General features: G+C 43.5%; 1 long non-coding RNA gene across 2 annotated transcripts; it reads left to right on the top strand.

Annotated features, from left to right (window-relative positions):
* Positions 1–21,866: 21,866 nt before the first annotated feature.
* On the top strand, positions 21,867–22,725 carry LOC123066937 (uncharacterized). 2 transcript variants are annotated; one of them, XR_006431477.1, is made up of 3 exons: positions 21,867–21,964; positions 22,083–22,210; positions 22,479–22,725. It is a non-coding gene; the product is annotated as an uncharacterized lncRNA (long non-coding RNA). The 2 variants fall into 2 exon arrangements; XR_006431478.1 differs by lacking the exon at positions 22,479–22,725 and having other exon boundaries at positions 22,083–22,324.
* Positions 22,726–23,232: the final 507 nt, after the last annotated feature.

Below are 23,232 nucleotides of genomic sequence, written 5' to 3'. Positions count from 1 at the left end.
TTATAATTGTGAGCACTCATTAAGTATGACATGCTAAAGAGTTGATGTTGGACAAGGAAGACAACGTAATGGGTTATGTTTTCTCACATCTCAGTTAAAGTATATTGTCAGGGATCATTCAAACATGTTGAGCTTGCCTTTCTCCCCTTGCTAGCCTAAATATCTGTACTAAGTGGGAATACTGCTTGTGCATCCAATATCCTTAAACCAAGTTTTGGCCATGAGTGTCCACCATACCTACCTATATGCGGTATTTACCTGCCGTTCCAAGTAAATTTGCATGTGCTAAACTCTAAACCTTCAAATTATAATCTGTTTTGTATGCCCGAATTGCTCATGTAGCAACTAGGGGGCTGTCAGTGTCTTCCATGCTAGGTGGGTTATTCTCAAGAGGAGTGGACTCCGCTCCTCAGTCACGAGAAAGTGGCGGTAACCGGGATGCCCAGTCCCATGATCAAAAAGATCAAAATCAAATCAAAATAATTAAACAAAACTCCCCAGAATTGTGGTTAGTTGGAGGCACTCGTTGTTTCAAGCAAGCCATGGATTGATGCTTGTTGGTGGTTGGGGGAGTATAAACTTTTACCATTCTGCGTGGGAACCGCCTATAATGTATGTAGTATGGAAGATATTGGGAACTCTTGGTTGTTATGTTGACAATGAGATCATACCTCTCAAAATTATTTATCTCTATTTTAAAAATTGAGCTCTGGCACCTCTGCAAATCCCTGCTTCCCTCTGCGAAGGGCCTATCTTTTACTTTATGCAAGAGTCAAGGTGATCTTCACCTTTCCCTTTTTCATTTTATCCTTTGGCAAGCACTTCGTGGTGGGGTGATCCTGATATATATATCCAATTGGATGTACGTTAGCATGAACTATTATTGTTGACATCACCCAACGGTGAATACGTTTGAAGGCAACATTACAAGCCCCAATCTTTCTCTGCGTCTGATTAAAACTTCATAACCACAAGTATTGCGTGAGTGTTAGCAATTGTAGAAGACTATATGATAGTTGAGTATGTGGAGTTTTCTATTCCTGAAAATAAGATGAATTGCAATTGTTTTGATGACTAATAATGAAGTTTGCTAGTTTTCAAGAAAGTTTATGGTCTATGCTTTAACATGTGAATTGCTTGTTATTAGTTCGTGAAAAGTTTTATGAGATGAACTATTGTTATGACATATTATCATGCTAGAAAAGGTGATTGAAGTTATCATTGATCAAACTTGTGCACCTCTAGCATTCACACTTCATAAATTCTTTCTTTTATGATTTACCTACTCGAGGACGAGTAGGAATTAAGCTTGGGGATGCTGATACGCCTCCAACGTATCTATAATTTATAAAGCATTCATGCTATTATATTATCTGTTTTGAATGATTATGGGCTTTATTATCCACTTTTATATTATTTTTGGGACTAACCTATTAACCGGAGGCCCAGCCCAGATTTCCTGTTTTATGCCTATTTCAGTATTTCGAGGAAAAGGAATATCAGACGGAGTCAAAACGGAACGAAATCAACTGGAGAAGTTATTTTTGGAAGGAAACCCACCTGATGGACTTGGACCCTATGTCAGAAGATACGGGAGGTGCTCACGAGGGTGGGGGGCGCGCCCTCCCCCCTGGGTGCACCCCCCTGCCTCGTGGGACCCTCGGAGCTCCACCGACGTTCTCCTTTCACCCATATATACCTACGTACCCTAAAACTTCTAGAACAGAACCTAGATCGGGAGTTCCGCCACCGCAAGCCTCTGTAGCCACCAAAAACCAATCAGGACCCTGTTCCGGCACCCTGCTGGAGGGGACCCCATCACCGGAGGCCATCTTCATCATCCCGGCGCTATCCATGACGAGGAGGGATTAGTTCACCCTCGGGGCTGAGGGTCTGTACCAGTAGCTATGTGTTTGATCTCTCTCTCTCTCGTGTTCTCTCTCGTGTTCCCTCTATGGCACGATCTTGATGTATCCCGAGCTTTGCTATTGTAGTTGGATCTTATGATGTTTCTCCCCCTCTACTCTCTTGTGATGAATTGAGTTTCCCCTTTGAAGTTATCTTATCGGATTGAGTCTTTATGAGAACACTTGATGTATGTCTTGCCGTGATTATTTGTGGTGACAATGGGATATCATGTGCCACTTGATGTATGTTTTGGTGATCAACTTGCGGGTTTCGTGACATGGGGAACCTATGCATAGGGGTTGGCACACGTTCTTGACTCTCCGGTAGTAGCTTTGGGGCACTCTTTGAAGTACTTTTATGTTGGTTGGATGAATCTGAGATTGTGTGACGCATATCGTATAATCATGCCCACGGATACTTGAGGTGACAATGGAGTATCTAGGTGACATTAGGGTTTTGGTTGATTTGTGTCCTAAGGTGTTATTCTAGTATGAACTCTATGATGGATTGAGCGGAAAGAATAGCTTTATGTTATTTTACTACGAACTCTTGAATAGATAGAACAGAAAGGATAACTTTGAGGTGGGTTCGTACCCTACCATAATCTCTACGTTTGTTCTCCGCTATTAGTGGCTTTGGAGTGACTCTTTGTTGCATGTTGAGGGCTAGTTATATGATCTATCTATGTTATTATTGTTGAGAGAACTTGCACTAGTGAAACTATGAACCCTAGGCCTTGTTTCCTACCATTGCAATACCGTTTATGCTCAGTTTTATCCTTTGTTACCTTGCTGTTTTTATATTTTCAGATTACAAAAACCTATATCTACCATCCATATTGCACTTGTATCACCATCTCTTTGCCGAACTAGTGCACCTATACAATTTACCATTGTATTGGGTGTGTTGGGGACACAAGAGACTCTTTGTTATTTGGTTGCAGGGTTGTTTGAGAGAGACCATTTTTATCCTACGCCTCCCAGGGATTGATAAACCTTAGGTCATCCACTTGATGGAAATTTTCTACTGTCCTACAAACCTGTGCACTTGCAGGCCCAACAACGTCTAGAAGAAGAAGGTTGTGTAGTAGACATCAGTGTCGCGTGAGGCACGTCGCTGTAAGCATCGGAGGCAAGGAAATGAAGGGAACGCAGGCACGGACATGCTGCTTCTCGAGGCACGGGTATCAACCCTGTGGATGTTTAGGAGTGCGGTGGCAGAGGCATGTGTTAGAATGCTCGATTAAAGAGGCACGGTTGTGAAGTCTCAGGATAGACGCGGGCGTGGCAGTGGGGCCATGTAAGAGTCACAGCGCATGTTATTACATTAGGCACGTGAGGCACGTGGGTGCAGTTACGGAAGGAAGAATTGGTGAATCCACAACAGGCACGTATGTGTGTTTTGTGAAGTCACGGGTGTGCATTCTCTGGATGCACAAAAGTGTGCTGGGAGAGGCATGGGTCCGACTACCCGATTAGAGAACCACGGTTGTGAAGTGACGTGGGTGTGGCACGACGGGCCCCATAGGAGTCACGACAAGTGTCACGCGAGGCACGTGGATGTAGGAACATGAGGCACGACATTGAAGGCACGAATGCAGGTACAGGAGGCACTGAAGTACTGAACCTAGGAGGAGGCCTTGTGTGAGTGCGGAATGTTTTGAGATTTACTGTGGAAGAGAGGAAGCAAGAGAGTTGTGGAGGTGGGAGAGATGGAAATGATGGAACCGTCTGATTTTAGCATCAAGATTCGCGCCGCCGGGCTTTGTTTTTTTCGTTCGTTGTAGCGTCTTAATACACGTGTGAGGCACGAAACACCAGGCTCTACTGGCACCGACATTGGAATTATAGAGGCACTGGTATCGACTTTGTGAATGCACAAATGTGTAGTGGCAGGGGCATGCATCTGAAGACATACTCAGAGAGTCACGGTTGTGAAGTCTTTAGACTAGCCACAGTGGGAGTAACTTCAGCAGTAACATCGAGTCCAACTCAACAAATTTGCTTATGTGGCAATGAGTTAATGAGGAGAGAGGTAGTTACAGTAACTTAGCTAGTTACTGTAACATCACATGTCCCAATGCAATATGAGTCTATAACCTAATACATGAAGCTTTGCATGTTACCACACTTATGTTACTACCCCCTATGAAGGTAGTAACATAGTCTAGGGATATGTGTATGTTACTAGTGTATGTTACTATGCACTATGGCTAGTCTTAGAGTTACGAGCGTGTGTCACCACGGGCACGTGAGAGTGATGCGTCGGGAAGTGTGGTAGTAGAGGCATTGATGCGAATAGTAGTCAGGGAGTATCGGTTGTGGGTCCACATGTGTGAAGTCTGTGCAGCATTGGTCATGCGGTAGTAGTGGCGTGCGTCGGGAAAGGTGCGAGGAGTTCAACATAGTAAGTGCTTAGTATCTGAACGCAGTGCACGCTATCTAAGCGTGCTAGTGCAGTGTGTGCTTGAATGGTTTATGCAAAAACATTTGTTACGTGCTTAATCAGACGATTTGATGGTTGCTTTTTCCCGGCAACCGCGAGCACTGCCACTCGGCAGTTGCCCCGGGGCACAGCAACCGCAAGCGCATGTCTACTACCCTCATTACCACGACGAGGCCGCATCCAACCACCTCCTCCATGACCCAAACCTTGGCACAAAAGGGCAACTGCGCTTCCATGGCCGCTCAATTCCAAAAACACTATTGCCGCTCCAACTCAACTAGCAGCTCCTCACAATCTCTGTGTCAAGGCTGCCATCGCCGGAGGAGCGTAATGGCGGAGGAACTGTCTGCCAAGCGTCCCCGTGGTGAGACGTTCGACCAGAGCATCGAGGTTGACGATGTTTAGGTCCACGGTCAGAAGCATGACTACAAAGTGCACCTCAAGGAGGTTGGCATCAATGGCAAGGAAAAGCTGGATGTCGTATGCACCATCAATCCTCATGAAGCCGACAAGATGATCAGCAGGATCCTGAAGAGGGTCTGCGGCTTGTACCGTCAGTACATCGGCGTTGATGTCGAGTATACTAGGGAAGACGAATCTCCGCAGAGGGCAGCGGTTCTCCAGTTATGCATGGAGGAACTCTGTCTGGTATACCACATCACCGCGGTAACAAAATGGTGAACCATCCTAAAGCTTCAACCTCTCCATGCTTCTGTTTAATTAGCATTTCACCATGAAATTTGATTAAATTGGTTTATTGAATTGATGTATCAGTGAAGTTTCTGAAGTAGATGCAGCAGAAAAGATTTTGAAATTCACTCACCAGATCAGTTTATGTATTTGATGCACTAGATTAATTTATGAATTTGATGTATGAGATTATTTTCTGAACTTGATGTTCTAGTGCACTTTCTGTTCTAGTGTAGTTTCTATATTTGATGTTCTAGTGTAGTTCAGTTTCTTGAATTGATGCGTTAACGTGGGTAAGGAGTAGATAGGTCATTTATTCAAGTGTAAATACCAAAAATAAAAATGACATGCTGTGCTTGTATTTTATTTCTGAACTCTGCATATCAGTTTCTGAATTTTTTTCGTCCACAAATTATACGTACTATATAAGTATTTACTTGATGGATACATGATGGATCCACCTTAAATGTGTCATCCCCCTTGTAGGCCCAAGAGCCTGCGCCCGTTCCTGAAGGAGGACATGTTCTACACCTTTGCCGGCTTCAGTATTGAAGGTGACAAAGAGATGTTGCGAAGTTCTGGTTTGGAGATCAACCCCGACAAGTACATCGACATCCAGCGCAAATGGAGAGTTCGGTTCGAGGGAATAAAGAGGTAACACTCTTTGGCTCAATTGCAGGGAGCGTGATCCACCCATTCTACAAACAGATGAAGGATAAGATTGACAGGGTTGAAGACCATAAACTGTGGGGGATCAGCCCACTCCGAAATTACCTCATCAAGTATGCAGCGATAGATGCGTACGCCACCTACGAGTCTTGGAAGAGAATTTAAAACATCAGAGAAGGACTAGAGAGTGCAAAAGAGGCAGAGAAGAATTATGATTATCCTTACTACGTCTACTAGTGATGACGAAAACATAGAAAACTAGTCGTGGAGTTGTTTGTGTTTCTGCTTGTCCTTTCTATTGTTTCAGGTTCGTAGTTTACTTCTGTTAGAACGAAGCAGTTTCTAATGTCATCTGTATCAGGTTAAACAAGTTTGCTTATGTCAAGTTTGTAGTTCGTTTATGTGATTGAACAAGTTATTTAGCTTGCTAAGTACTATGTTTATACAGCAATCATGTGATTTTGAAGTAGTAATGTGGATTTTTAGTCTAAAAACAACAAAATACAAAGCAGTATTTTTACGCTAAGTACAATTTAGTTGTGCACACAAGCGCGGCTTGTTGAGGAGTGGCAAGAGTGGCATGGGTTGGAGTACGCAATTAGAGAGGCACAGGTTTGCAGTCTCTAGAGCCACTGGCATGTGTTACTGCAGGTGTCGGAGGCATGGAATTGAAGTCTCTACAGAAATGAAGGCACCACAAGCATCCATCCAGAGGCACGTGGACGGAGTAGCAGAGGTGAGCTCCGAATACATAGTTACAGGGTCACGGTTTGGAAGTGTGCAGAGCCAAGGTTGTGCGACACGATGGGGCATTTAAGAGTCATCGCAAGTTTCATGTGAGAGAGGCACCTGGATGCAGGTACGCAAGACACGGGATGCACTGTTGTGACTGTTGGGGAACATAGCAGAAATTCAAAATTTTCCTACGTGTCACCAAGATCTATCTTTGGAGAAACCAGCAATGAGGGGAAGGAGAGTGCATCTACATACCCTTGTAGATCGCTAAGCGGAAGCGTTCAAGAGAACGGGGTTGAAGGAGTTGTACTCGTCGTGATCCAAATCACCGGAGATCCTAGTGCCGAACGGACGGCACCTCCGCGTTCAACACACGTACAGCCGGGTGACGTCTCCCATGCCTTGATCCAACAAGGAGAGAGGGAGAGGTTGAGGAAGACTCCATCCAGCAGCAGCACAACGGCGTGGTGGTGGTGGAGGAGCGTGGCAATCCTGCAGGGCTTTGCCAAGCACCGCGGGAGAGGAGGAGGACTTGGGAGAGGGGGAGGGCTGCGCCAGAACTTGGGTGCGGCTGCCCTCCCAACCCCCACATATATATAGGGGCAAGGGAGAGGGGGGCCGGCCCCCTCAGATCCAATCTGAGGAGGGGGCGGCGGCCAGGGGGGTTGCCTTGCCCCCCAAGGCAAGGGGGGGCGCCCCCTTTTAGGGTTCCCCCAAACCCTAGGCGCCTTGGGCCCTTGTGGGGGGCGCACCAGCCCACCTGGGGCTGGCCCCCTCCCACAATTGGCCCATGCAGCCCTCCGGGGCCGGTGGCCCCACTTGGTGGACCCCCGGGACCCTCCCGGTGGTCCCGGTACGTTTACCGATAAAACCCGAAACCTTTTCGGTGACCAAAACAGGACTTCCCATATATAAATCTTTACCTCCGGACCATTCCGGAACTCCTCGTGACGTCCGGGATCTCATCCGGGACTCCGAACAACATTCGGTAACCACATACAAACTTCCATTATAACCCTAGCATCATCGAACCTTAAGTGTGTAGACCCTACGGGTTCGGGAACCATGCAGACATGACCGAGACATTCTCCGGTCAATAACAAACAGCGGGATCTGGATACCCATGTTGGCTCGCACATGTTCCACGATGATCTCATCGGATGAACCACGATGTCAAGGACTCAATCAATCCCGTATACAATTCCCTTTGTCTAGCGGTATTGTACTTGCCCGAGATTCGATTGTCGGTATCCCGATACCTTGTTCAATCTCGTTACCGGCAAGTCTCTTTACTCGTTCCATAACACATCATCCCGTGATCAACCCGTTGGTCACATTGTGCACATTATGATGATGTCCTACCGAGTGGGCCCAGAGATACCTCTCCGTCAACCGGAGAGACAAATCCCAGTCTCGATTCATGCCAACCCAACAGACACTTTCGGAGATACCTGTAATGCACCTTTATAGCCACCCAGTTACGTTGTGACGTTTGGTACACCCAAAGCATTCGTACGGTATCCGGGAGTTGCACAATCTCATGGTCTAAGGAAATGATACTTGACATTAGAAAAGCTTTAGGATACGAACTACGATCTTTGTGCTAGGCTTAGGATTGGGTCTTGTCCATCACATCATTCTCCTAATGATGTGATCCCGTTATCAACGACATCCAATGTGCATGGTCAAGAAACCGTAACCATCTATTGATCAACGAGCTAGTCAACTAGAGGCTTACTAGGGACATGGTGTTGTCTATGTACCCAGACATGTATCTGAGTTTCCTTTCAATACAATTATAGCATGGATAATAAATGATTACCATGAACAAGGAAATATACTAACAACTAATTTATTATTGCCTCTAGGGCATATTTCCAATAGTCTCCCACTTGCACTAGAGTCAATAATCTAGTTCACATCGCCATGTCATTAACACTCACAGGTTACATCGCCATGTGACCAACATCCAAAGAGTTTACTATTGTCACTAAACTAGGTCACATTATCATGTGATTAAGACTCAATGAGTTCTGAGGTTTGATCATGTTTTGCTTGTGAGAGAGGTTTTAGTCAACGGATCTGAACCTTTCAGATCCGTGTGTGCTTTGCAAATTTCTAGGTCATATTGTAAACGTTGCTTCCACGCTCCACTTGGAGCTATTCCAAATGGTTGCTCCACTATACGTATCCGGTTTGCTACTCAGAGTCACTCGGATAGGTGTTAAAGCTTGCATCGACGTAACCCTTTACGCCGAACTCTTTATCACCTCCATAATCGAGAAACATGTCCTTATTTACTCCAAGGACAATTTTGACCGCTGTCCAATGATCCATTCCTGGATCATTCTTGTACCCCTTGACTGACTCATGGCAAGGCACACTTCCGGTGCGGTACACAGCATAGCATACTGTAGAGCCTACGTCCAAGGCATAGGGGACGACCTTCGTCCTTTCTCTCTTTTCTGCCGTGGTCGAGCTTTAACTCTTAACTTCATACATTACAAATCAGGCAAGAACTCATTCTTTGACTGATCCATCTTGAACACCTTCAAGATTATGTCAAGGTATGTGCTCATTTGAAAGTACCATTTAGCGTTTTTGATCTATCCTTATAGATCTTGATGCTCAATGTTCAAGTAGCTTAATCCAGGTTTTCTATTGAAAAACATCTTTCAAATAACCCTGTATGCTTTCCAGAAATTCTACATCATTTCTGATCAACAATATGTCAACAACATATACTCATCAGAAATTCTATAGTGCTCCCACTCACTTCTTTGGAAATACAAGTTTCTCATAAACTTTGTATAAACCCAAAATCTTTGATCATCTCATCAAAGCGCACATTCCAACTCCGAGATGCTTACTCCAGTCCTTAGAAGGATCGCTGGAGCCAGTATACCTTTTAGCATCCTTAGGATCGACAAAAACTTTCTGATTGTATCACATACAACCTTTCCTTACGAAGACTGGTAAGGAAACTCGTTTTGACATCCATCTGCCAGATTTCATAAATGCAGCTAATGCTAACATGATTCCGACGGACTTAAGCGTCACTACGGATGAGAAAATCTCATCGTAGTCAACTCCTTGAACTTATGAAAAACTCTTCGCCACAAGTCGAGCTTCATAGACGGTGACATTACCGTCCTCGTCCGTCTTCTTCTTAAAGATCCACTTATCTCAATGGCTTGCCTATCGGGCAAGTCCACCAAAGTCCATGCTTTGTTCTGATACATGGATCCTATCTCGGATTTCATGGCTTCTAACCATTTTGTCGGAATATGGGCCCACCATCGCTTCTCCATAGCTCGTAGGTTCATCTAGCAATATGACCTTCAAGACAGGATTACTGTACCACTCTGAAGTAGTACGCATCCTTGTCACCCTACGAGGTACGGTAGTGACTTGATCCGAAACTTCATGATCACTATCATAAGCTTCTACTTCAATTGGTGTAGGTGCCACAGGAACAACTTCCTGTGCCCTGCTGCACACTAGTTGAAGTGATGGTTCAATAACCTCATCAAGTCTCCACCATCCTCCCACTCAATTCTTTCGAGATAAACTTTTCCTCGAGAAAGGACCCGTTTCTAGAAACAATTACTTTTGCTTCCGGATCTTGAGATAGGAGGTATACCCAACTGTTTTGGGTGTCCTATGAAGATGTATTTATCCGTTTTTGGGTTCGACCTTATCACAATGAAACTTATTCACATAAGCGTCGCAGCCCCAAACTTTTAAGAAACGACAACTTAGGTTTCTCCAAACCATAGTTCAAACAGTGCCATCTCAACGGAATTACGTGGTGCCCTATTAAAGTGAGTGCGGTTGTCTCTAATGCCTAACCCATGAACGATAGTGGTAATTCGATAAGAGACATCATGGTACGCACCATATCTGATAGGGTGCAACTATGATGTTCGGACACACCATCACACTATGGTGTTCCAGGCTGTATTAATTGTGAAACAATTTCCACAATGTCTTAATAGCGTGCCAAAGCTCGTAACTCAGATACTCATCTCTATGATCATATCATAGACATGTTATCCTCTTGTCACGATGATCTTTAACTTCACTCTGAAATTACTTGAACCATTCAATAATTCAGACTTGTGTTTCATCAAGTAAATACACTCAGAATCTACTTAAATCATCCGTGAAGTAAGAACATAACGATATTCACTGCATGCCTCAGCACTCATTGGACTGCACACATCAAAATTTGTTACTTCCTACAAGTTGCTATCTTGTTCCATCTTACTGAAACCGAGGCTTTTCAGTCATCTTGCCCATGTGGTATGATTTGCATACCTCAAGTGATTCAAAATCAAGTGAGTCGAAACGATCCATCTGCATGGAGTTTCTTCATGCGTATACACCAATAAACATGGTTCACATGTCTCAAACTTTTCAAAACGAGTGAGTCCAAAGATCCATCAACATGGAGCTTCTTCATGCCTTTTATACCAATATGACTCAAATGGCAGTGCCACAAGCAGGTGGTACTATCATTACTATCTTATATCTTTTGGCATGAAAATGTGTATCACTACGATCGAGATTTCAATAAACCATTCATTTTAGGTGCAAGACCATTGTAGGTATTATTCAAATAAACAGAGTAACCATTATTCTCCTTAAATGAATAACCGTACCGCGATAGACATAATCCAATCATGTCTATGCTCAACGCAAACACCAAATAACAATTATTTAGGTTTAACACCAATCTCGATGGCAGAGGGAGCGTGCGATGCTTGATCACATCAACCTTGGAAACACTTCCAACACATATTGTCGGCTCACCTTTAGCTAGTCTCCGTTTATTCCGTAGCTTTTATTTCGAGTTACTAACACTTAGCAACCGAACCGGTATCTAATACCGTGGTGCTACTAGGAGTACTAGTAAAGTACATATTAACATAATGTATATCAAATATACTTCTATCGACCTTGCCAGCCTTCTCATCTACCAAGTATCTAGGGTGGTTCCGCTTCAGTGTCCATTCCTCTCATTACAGAAGCACTTAGTCTCGGGTTTGGGTTCAACCTTGGGTTTCTTCACTAGAGCAGCAGCTGATTTGCCGTTTCATGAAGTATCCCTTCTTGCCCTTGCCCTTCTTGAAACTAGTGGTTTCACTAACCATCAACAATTGATGCTCCTTCTTGATTTCTACTTTCACGGTGTCAAACATCGCGAATACCTCAAGGATCATCATATCTATCCCTGATATGTTATAGTTCATCACGAAGCTCTAGCAGCTTGGTGGCAATGACTTTGGAGAAACATCACTATCTCATCTAGAAGATCAACTCCCACTCGATTTAAGTGATTGTTGCACTCAGACAATCTAAGCACAAGCTCAACGATTGAGCTTTTCTCCTTTAGTTTGCAGGCTTAGAAAATCGTCGGAGGTCTTATACCTCTTGACGTGGGCACGAGCCTGAAATCCCAATTTCAGCCCTCGAAACATCTCATATGTTCCGCGACGTTTCGAAAACGTCTTTGGTGCCTCAACTCTAAACTGTTTAACTGAAGTATCACGTAGTTATCAAAACGTGTATGTCCGATGTTCGCAACATCCACAGACGACGTTTGGGGTTCAGCACACTGAGCGGTGCATTAAGGACATAAGCTTTCTACTGTCCGCATAATCGCTACTGTCAACTTTCAACTATATTTTCTCTAGGAACATATCTAAACAGTAGAACTAAAGCGCGAGCTATGACATAATTTGCAAAGGGCTTTTGACTATGTTCAGGATAATTAAGTTCATCCAATGAACTGCCACTCAGATAGACATCCCTCCAGTCATCTAAGTGATTACCTGATCCGAGTCAACTAGGCCGTGGCCTATCATCACGTGAGATGGACTAGTCATCATCGGTGAACATCTTCATGTTGATCGTATCCACCATACGACCAATGCTCGACCTTTCGGTCTCTTGTGTTCTGAGGCCATGTCTGTACATGCTAGGCTCGTCAAGTTAACCTAAGTGTTTCGCGTGTGTAAATCTGGCTTACACCCGTTGTATGTGAACGTAAGAATCTATCACACCCGATCATCACGTGGTGCTTCGAAACGACGAACTTTCGCAACGGTGCACAGTTAGGGGGAACACTTTCTTGAAATTTTAATAAGGGGTCATCTTATTTACTACCGTTGTTCTAAGCAAATAAGATGCATAAACATCATAAACATCACATGCAATCAAATAATGACATGATATGGCCAATATCATTTTGCTCCTTTTGATATCCATCTTCGGGGCTCCATGATCATCATCGTCACCGGCATGACACCATGATCTCCATCATCATGATCTCCATCATCGTGTCTCCATGAAGTTGTCTCGCCAACTTATTACTTCTACTACTATGGCTACAGGTTAGCAATAAAGTAAAGTAATTACATGGCGTTGTTCAATGACATGTAGGTCATACAATAAATTAAGACAACTCATATGGCTCCTGCCGGTTGTCATACTCATCGACATGCAAGTCGTGATTCCTATTACAAGAACATGATCAATCTCATACATCACATATCATTCATCATATTCTTCTTGGCCATATCACATCACATAGCATACCCTGCAAAAACAAGTTATACATCCTCTAATTGTTGTTTGCATGTTTTACGTGGCTGCTATGGGTTTCTAGCAAGAACTTTCTTACCTACGCAAAAACACAACGTGATATGCCAATTGCTATTTACCCTTCATTAGGACCCTTTTCATCGAATCCGTTCCGACTAAAGTGGGAGAGACTGGCACCCGCTAGCCACCTTATGCACCAAGTGCATGTCAGTCGGTGGAACCTGTCTCACGTAACTGTACGTGTAAGGTCGGTCCGGGCCGCTTCATCCCACAATACCGTCGAAACAAGATTGGACTAGTAACGGTAAGCATATTCAAAAAAATCAACGCCCACAACTACTTTGTGTTCTACTCATGCAAAGAATCTACGCAATAGACCTAGCTCATGATGCCACTGTTGGGGAACGTAGCAGAAATTCAAAATTTTCCTACGTGACACCAAGATCTATCTATGGAGAACATACCCTTGTAGATCGCTAAGCGGAAGCGTTCAAGAGAACGGGGTTGAAGGAGTCGTACTCGTCGTGATCCAAATCACCGGAGATCCTAGTGCCGAACGGACGGCACCTCCGCGTTCAACACACGTACAGCCCGGTGACGTCTCCCATGCCTTGTTCCAGCAAGGAGAGAGGGAGAGGTTGAGGAAGACTCCATCCAGCAGCAGCACAACAGCGTGGTGGTGGTGGAGGAGCGTGGCAATCCTACAGGGCTTCGCCAAGCACCGTGGGAGAGGAGGAGGACTTGGGAGAGGGGGAGGGCTGCGCCAGAACTTGGGTGTGGCTGCCCTCCCAACCCCCACATATATATACAGGGGCAAGGGAGAGGGGGGCCGGCCCCCTCAGATCCAATCTAAGGAGGGGGCGGCGGCCAGGGGGGTTGCCTTGCCCCCCAAGGAAAGGGGGGGCGCCCCCTTTTAGGGTTCCCCCAAACCCTAGGCGCCTTGGGCCCTTGTGGGGGGCGCACCAGCCCACCTGGGGCTGGTCCCCTCCCACAGTTATCCCATGCAGCCCTCCGGGGCCTGTGGCCCCACTTGGTGGACCCCCGGGACCCTCCCGGTGGTCCCGGTACGTTTACCGATAAAACCCGAAACCTTTCCGATGACCAAAACAGGACTTCCCATATATAAATCTTTACCTCCGGACCATTCCGGAACTCCTCGTGACGTCCGGGATCTCATCTGGGACTCCGAGCAACGTTCGATAACCACATACAAACTTCCATTATAACCCTAGCGTCATCGAACCTTAAGTGTGTAGACCCTACGGGTTGGGGAACCATGCAGACATGACCGAGACGTTCTCCGGTCAATAACCAACATCGGGATCTGGATACCCATGTTGGCTCCCACATGTTCCACGATGATCTCATCGGATGAACCACGATGTCAAGGACTCAATCAATCCCGTATACAATTCCCTTTGTCTAGCGGTATTGTACTAGCCCGAGATTCGATCGTCGGTATCCCGATACCTTGTTCAATCTCGTTACCGGCAAGTCTCCTTACTCGTTCCGTAACACATCATCCCGTGATCAACCCCTTGGTCACATTGTGCACATATGATGATGTCCTACCGAGTGGGCCCAGAGATACCTCTCCGTCAACCGGAGTGACAAATCCCAGTCTCGATTCGTGCCAACCCAACAGACACTTTCGGAGATACCTGTAATGCACCTTTATAGCCACCCAGTTACGTTGTGACGTTTGGTACACCCAAACCATTCCTACGGTATCCGGGAGTTGCACAATCTCATGGTCTAAGGAAATGATACTTGACATTAGAAAAGCTTTAGCATACGAACTACGATCTTTGTGCTAGGCTTAGGATTGGTTCTTGTCCATCACATCATTCTCCTAATGATGTGATCCCGTTATCAACGACATCCAATGTCCATGGTCAGGAAACCGTAACCATCTATTGATCAACGAGCTAGTCAACTAGAGGCTTACTAGGGACATGGTGTTGTCTATGTACCCACACATGTATCTGAGTTTCCTTTCAATACAATTATAGCATGGATAATAAACGATTATCATGAACAAGGAAATATACTAATAACTAATTTATTATTGCCTCTAGGTCATATTTCCAACAGTGACGTTTGTGAAGAGACACGGGTGTGGTACTGCGATCATGTAAGTGTCGCGGGGCGTGACACGTTAGGCACGTGGATGCAGGCACAGAAATCACGGAGGTGAAGACTCAATTGGCACGGAAGTTGTGTTTTTGTTGTTTCGAACAACTATCAATACTGTGGATGTTCAAAAGTGTGGTACCAGAAGCATGTTTCCGAATACACAGTTAGGGAGTCACGGTTGTCAAGCCTCTAGAAAGTCACGCGTATCTGGCATCACAGGCGTGGAATGGTGTGGGGCTTCGAGAGGCATCAGTGGCCCTCAATCCTCTGGATGCATGGTGGTGTGGTAGGAGAGGCACCATTGTGGATGCACAGGAGTGAGGCCTCTAACGGCGTGAGTGGGTGGCACCACATGCATTTGTTTGAATACTCATTTAGAGAGTCACGTTTGTACTCACGACAGATGCATGCTGTAGGTTGGTGGCATTCGGCAGCACACGGTTGCAGAGAGGAGGAATGTTTGTGAAACATCAAAGTCACCGGCGGTCACGCGTGAGGAGTATGTAGAGTAACTGCACGTCGATGTGATGCACGTATGTCTAGGGACGGACTTGGGGCACTGGCTTGTGTTTGAATGCTTGGTTAATGAAGAATCAAGGAACTACATCAATAAAAAGAGTCTGTTGCTTCATTATCACAGTATGATGTGCGGTTAAACCATTTTCTGATGTTTTGACGGAGCTAGGCTTGTTCACTTATCAACAACTTTTTATTCCTTGATGTCATCATAGATCTTTCTAATCTCATCGCCCATTTCGCTGGGTTCGATTGTATTCTGATTGCTAGATAGTAGCCTACATAGTTGTTGTGCTTTCCATTGTTCCGTGCCATCCTATAAAAAATTCAATGAAAAATAAGGAGAAAAAACACATCAGAATTAGGTCATGCTGTTGTATGATATCTTGCAGATTTATAGCGAGTTTTAAGCGAAAACTTACGTAGAAATTATCTATCTCTTCGACGAAGTGGTTGCCATCAAAGAGATGCGCGAACCTTAGAACAGCAAATGGGGTTTCACCTTTGTTCACCTTTGGAACGCCCTTTAAAAATTGAACTTCCCATTTAGTCCTTCCCTTTTCGAATTTTTCACTGAGTAATATTTCGTATACTACCTTGAACCTGGGCACCTAGGAATTGCATTTTGTTTTTGTTTTAGAGAGACATGTAGTGTAATTTGTAAAACTGAAAGACGCTGTTATTTACAATTCTTACCAGTTTGTCTTTATGGTTGTGGTATTTGTTATGCTCCTTTTTTTTGTTGGCTTCGTTGATTTCCATGTCAACAATTTGCTTACTTAATTTGCCATCATGCACGTGGTGAGCACATTGTTTTTTCAGGTATTCTTGCCTCTTCAATTCTTCAAGAGTGGTTTCTTCAGGCTCGATGATTTGAAGCTTCCTTCTATATTTGTCGAGCACTAATAGTGTGTATTGGTCTTCCTTTTCAAATGGCATGAATACCTGCGGTACAAAAGTTATATTGTTAGAGGAGAGTTTAGAATATAGTATTTTGTTTGAAATGCTTATTTTTATTTTGTTAGAGGAGTGTTTTATTGTTAGAGGAGAGTTTAGAATATTGTTTTAACGCTATTACTATTTTTGCTGTTTTGAGCTTGTCTGGTTGACATTTCTTAAGGAACAAAGGAACCAGGTATCCTTCTCTCGTGTGAAATCATCTCTGAAGTCCGCCATAGATTTTCTTTTATCCTTTAAACCCAGAATATTCTGCAGGCAACAAATAAAAAACCATAAAAACAAATTAGACAGAATAGATCGGTACCAAGAGATTAAACAATCGTTGCAAAAAGATGAGTTTGTATGATCATTGTGTTTTTTTTAAATTTACCTCTGGAAAGATTGGGCCTAATAATAGTCTATGTCTTCTGTGTGTAGTTTGCTTGCTTCCCTCCCATGCTTCTGCTAACTCATCGAGCACCTTCTTTTCCATTCCTTGACATTTTTTCTTGTTTGCAGGCCCAAATATTTCCTTTAGGTTTGATCCAGTGAGAGTTGTGCTGTTCCCCTGTGGTTGTTCTCTCGAGAATACTACTTCTCTGCTTACAGGTAAAATAGTAGAAGAAACTTTTGTTGAGAATGTCACTAACAAGCAAGCTGATAAACAGGAATTCAAGGTTCTTTCTAGTTTCTGTCTTATTTGTGTGATTGCCGCGTAACTTTAACTAATTTCAGTTGGAAAAGGAACCAAGTCACCTTTTGAATCTGTCCTGCCATGTGTCACTCATGACTATGTCGTAGAGCTCGTTTGCCTTACACACGTGTCTGAAGAATGCCGGTGTTGCAGGTATTTGTTGGTGCTCCTTGATTGATCTTGGTTTTTTTCGTCTCGCTCTGTCAAAATAGATAAAAAATTATGGCTGTTGTTTCTAAAAGATATATTTGAAGTTCCTGTCATGTTGACTGATGGTAAAAATGAAAATAGTTATATTACCTTTCATGCGAAAAAAGGTTTATAGTCTATGGTTTGAAAACTTTGATTTTTTCAGGAAGTTGATGGTGCTTTATTTGGTTGGTTTTACCGAATATGAGTGTGTATACGTACTCTGGTTTTCATTCGGCATCCACCTTGCTGGCCTGCAGGCATGTCAAAATGTATGGTTTATAGTTACATGTTGTCCACCATTGTGAATAAACTAATTGCGGCAATAAAGAAATCAAGTAATTTGACGTGTATGTACTGGTAACTTACATGAAAATTCTCTCTGTCCTTGACCAGTTCTTTCCCATTCCAGTGCTTCGCAAATTCGGCCGTGAAGTGTCCGCATTTCGTTCCTTCTTGCTTTGGTGTGCAGACCCTGTGAGGCCTTTCTGCTATCCTTGCCCAGTCTTGTTCGTTCTTTTGTTTTAGTTGGTGGTACTTGTTCATCAGCACCGACATCCTTCTCATCTGTGATTGCATTTTGGTTATGTTGTTTGGGTGCGGCATTGATAAAAGTAAGAGTATCATACTATCACGAGGAAAATAATAAATCAATGTACAAAAAGTACGTACCAGTTCTGCTCGATGCACATGGTGTTTACTCAAAGACAAATCGGCGTAGTTTACATAGTTCAGTGAGTCAAGGATGTCGATGCTATCTCTGTACTTGTTCATTACATATACCATGTAGTGCTCGTCTGTGTGATGAGGTATCATGATCTACGTTGAGAGCGGAGATCGTTGTTGATGTAAAAATTGAATTTCATTTAATTGTTGAAGCTCAAGGAGAATAAGTCATGTGTTCAGTAATAGTTCCGAAATTACCATCTTCGATTGCAGGGTGTTTTTACCTCGCACGAGTTGTTCAAATGCTTGTAGTGCATCGTCTTCGTTGAATTCTGATAGCTGTTCTCTATTATAATTGAGACCTAGCACCATCTTCAAGAAAGAGAGTGTGTGGTATTAGTTAAATATTCTACCATAGTAATGACGGTGGTGTTTTTCCGGGTGAGGTATGCATACATTTGCGAATTCTGCAGGGAGTACTGTTGTGACGTCTGGGTTGAACTGTTCCTGTTCTGTCCATTCGTCCAGTAACGCGTTTAGCATGGAGCCCTCCATTTATGCATCTCCTTTCTCTACTTGTTCCATGAAGGATTTTCCTGAAATGTAGCCTTCGCGCTTTGAGCTTTTATATAGCTGTTCTCTGCAAGCAAGGAGGGTTTAGAAGTTGGTGAGTGAATGGTTAGTTAGATGTTAGAGAATGTGTAGCTCTGTGTAATTGTTTCCATGGAACAAGGAGAATCTGCTTACCGTCCGCATTCTTTCTGTCCTTGTTGGCTCATCAGATATCTATAGAGTTGCATGGCCTTTTCTTCGTAAATGAAATCTCCTGGAACAAGTGCTGGAGCGTTGACTTTCTCAATTTCCTTGCTTGCTCGCTTGAATGGCCTCTTAGTTGAAATTATGTTTGCTGAGCTGATCTCATGTGATTGAATCGTCGAGGGTTTTGGGGAACTTGTCTGCACTCTTGCAAGATGCCTTTCCCTTTTCTTGTCGTGACCTAACTGCGCCTGCTCGTTAAGCTGCTCAGGTGTTGGTGTGTCCTTTTATGTGTTGTTGTTTTTGATGCTCGGTTCTACTGAGACTTCAGCATCGCGTTTCCTCTTTTGAAGTATCTTCTCTAGTAAATGCTTCTCCTTCTGTTTCTTTTCTTCTTGTGCATGTTCTGCCTCTGGTGATGTTCCTGATATGCGATCTTTGCCAATAGTGTTCATGTTCTGTTTGGAAAGCTGTTGTTGGCGAGTTGGTACGCTCTTTGTCCTGTTATCCACTTCTAAAGGAGAGCGTGTTATGCCTTCGTTGTTTTTATCTGGGGGTGGTCTGTCTGGTTCTATCGGTGGATCTTTCCGTTCGTCTTCCTTTTGTAAATCAGCGTCTGGCTGCGCGTGTTGTTCCCTCTGTAAACTAGCATTGTCTAGGCTTGTTCTTCCGTGAGTGCTTCTTCAGACACCTTGGTGGTATACTTGCTGCTCACATGATAATCTTCTTTCTCCTCATCGCTGCTTGTGTCATTAATGTCAATAACTTTTATCTCTTGAGCGCTCGTCCCAATGTGCTCGGGAGTTGAAGGAATCTCTTGCTGAATTATGTCACAATGTATTCGTTGCATTTCACTGTCTTCCATATCGACATCAGATTTCAGCATATCTGATAAAATAAAAATAAAAATTTATTGGTGTGTCTCCGAAAATTAGATAAGCAGAATTTTACTTTGTTGTCTTTAGTAAGTGAAACATGCGGTGTAGTTGATTAACGACAGTGCGGCCTTATCTCTGTATTGGCTGATTATTTGATAGAGAATTTTCTTTCTCAACTTTGGGACTTGTTCCTCTGTTAGTAACACTATTTCTCCATCGCCGGTTTAGTACTTTGCGTTCATGAACAAATAGAACGCACAATCGAGTCTGCAGGTAGAAGGATGATTGATTATTGTCACTGTCCAAAGATGGTTGGGCAGTTTAGGTGAAGTTGTCCTAATGTCCTATGTTTTTTTATGGATTTCATCAATAATTGTTACAGTGAGTAAGGAAAAGGAGAAAGGTTTGTAGTGCTTACGTTTTTCCCTGAAATGGCACCTTCATCTTGACCTTTTCGAAATGGTCAATATTACTTGGAGACAGTTGGAGCAATGGGCTTATTTGCTTCCATATCCTCTTTACTCTGCTTGTTACTGTGTTGAAGTAGTCCATTGTGCCTGTATATTCATCTGGTAAAAAGTCAAGAAGTTCAAAGCGCTCTTTTTTCATGTTAATTGTAACAACGAAGTAGTGGCCCACAGTTCTTTGTTTTTGTTGAACATGCCCGCCTATGCAAACTGGTAGAAAGAACTGCAAAAATGCAACGAAGGGATTTAGACATGATTTTTTGATCGTTAGATAGAATTGTAGTGTCGAGATTGTATCTCTTATCCGTAACATGAGATGTGCTTACCATGTCGAAATCTTGTAGTTGCTCTCCTTCTTCCAGATCAAGGAATCTTTTAAGCCTTTTAGGAATTGTCTTGTCTCTGACGTTTGCTTCGTCTTTATTTTTCAAGTCCAATGGATCTTCATGGTTGGGCATGCGTATTGATGCCTGCTTGTTTTGTCACATGTGCGTAGAAGAAATTTGTAAATTCAATTGTACAAAAAGGTTGATTGATCGATAGAATGATATTCGTTGTCGAAACTTGAGTTCTACTTACGGTGTTGTCGGTCCAACTAGATAAACGGTTCATAATTTCTGATTAACATAAGAATTTTTTGGGAGTCTATAATTAATAGTAAGTATATATGTGTATAGCTATTGATATAGAAGTATATTTTTTGCGAGAAACCTTCTGATCTATTCATTTCAATCATGCAATACAACGAAGACCAGAAATAATAAAAAACACATCTAGATATGTAGACCACCTAGCGACGACTACAAGCACTGAAACGAGCCGAAGGCGCACCACCGTCATCGCCCCTCCCTCGCCGGAGTTAGGCACAACTTGTTGTAGTAGACAGTTGAGAAGTCATCGTGCTAAGGCCCTATAGGACAAGCGCACCAGAACAACAACCGCTGCCGATGAAGCATAACGTAGATCGAAAAGATCCAACCCGAAGACACACGAATATAGACGAATAACAACTAGATCCGAGGAAATCCACCAAGGATAGATCCACCGGAGACACACCTCCACCGGCCCACCAACGATGCTAGATGCACCAACGGAACGGGGGCTAGGCGGGGAGACCTTTGTTCCATCTTCAAGGACCCACTGCCATCTCGCCTTCCTGAGCAGGACACAAACCATAACAAATCTCAAAGGAACAACTAACAATGGAGCCCACCCGCTGGCCCTTGACAGGATTCACCGCGCCCTCATTGTCATAGGGCCAACGGGGACGAGGCGGGCATGCGACGGAGCCGGCAGAGGTACAAACCTTAGCTTTTTTTGAGGAGGTGGCGGCTGCATGGCTCCTTGTTGATTACTACACGCAATATATAAGTATATATATGTATATTGATATAGATAGATAGATAGATAGATAGATAGATAGATACATAGATACATAGATACATAGATACATAGATATAGATATAGATATAGATAGATGATATGGCCAGATCTTTTTTTATTATATTTGAGTGAATGGGGAATAAATGTCTCTAGAGACAATGCTATAACATAACATCATATATGCTTCTTGATCCCCAAACCAAAACGAGAATCAGATATGGAGGGGAAAACTATTCTTCTTTGCCTTATGGTACTTGTGCTGCTAGGAAATTCAAGCCATGCTAGTAAGAAATCAATCTCCATGTCCCTATATACGTGTTTCCCTTATCCCTCCAAGCATAGTAGAACTCCACAAGTTTCTTAGTTTGGATATCTCTTGCTGATGTATGTTCTTGACAACAGGGAATTGCCATACCTATCGTGCTTTCTGGGAACCTTTTATTTGCTTTCCTGTTACTTGCCAGGCAACATGCGAGCAGAAGTGGCGGAATCTCCTTGATCATTCGTATTGTCATGCTGATAACATTTTGGTAAACTCTTGTATGTGTGTTGTCTGGGATAAGTGACTATATCGAATTGCACTTCTCCATCATGTCAAACAATGGAAAATGATGTACAGCAATAAAATACTATGTTGACATGCATGTGATATTCTATTTGTTTTTATTCTTCTGGTCATAATCCTATACTATGTATGTTCCCAACTGTAACTGTATTTTAATATGAAAAACTATCATGGGAGGCAGATCTCCATTTGTTTGGATTCGTTGATAAAGATGTCTTTTGTATTCCTTATAGGTACACACACTTTTTCTCTGTAGCATTCCAAAGAAATTAACATTCAACAACTTCAGTCATGGGGGCTAGCTAAATAATCATTCAAATCCCACTGATAAAAGGCATCAGATCCAGGTAATTAATCAAGGAGACAAGTAGACTGTCAAAAATTAGCACTTGGTAATTGTAATTTGCAATGATATGTTACCAACTACCTCCATTCCTAAATATAACTGCCCCAACGTCTTATAACAATGGAGGTAAGCATATCCAAGCAGTAAGACTTCCCGTAGAAGTATACTGGGCTATGCTAATAAAGAAAAGACAAGTGCATGGCGGGATTTGAACGGAATAATTTGGTGGTGGTGGTGTACTTCTCACCGTCATGCATTCGTAGGAGGCAATAGCATGTGAGGATGTCGACACTGAGGCACTAAGCACGTAGCCAATGATGTTCCCGAGGGAAGCATGTTGTTGATGCTACGGCCGCGATGGGTGATTCCCGCGTTAAAGCAACGGACCTAAAGAAATCGCTACATATGCTCGGCCATGGAGAAACAATCTCCCGTGCGATACGTTCTTAAAAAGCAAGGCATATAGATAACATTTCATTGAGCAAACGAGCATCTTAAGCTGCACAAGATAGTAGAGGCAGCACGCCAAGTTAGAACGGCTAGAGGAGGGGTCTAACCAGCAAGCAGCAACATAGCAGGAGGGCTCGACACACGTACAGGTGATGTGCCACCACTGCTGCCTGGTGGCCGAAGCGCCGGGT

This window comes from Triticum aestivum, chromosome 3B (genome assembly GCF_018294505.1).
Source record: "Triticum aestivum cultivar Chinese Spring chromosome 3B, IWGSC CS RefSeq v2.1, whole genome shotgun sequence".
NCBI lineage: Eukaryota > Viridiplantae > Streptophyta > Magnoliopsida > Poales > Poaceae > Triticum > Triticum aestivum.
Note: the sequence above shows the minus strand (reverse complement) of the source record. Positions and strands in the feature narration are given on the sequence as shown.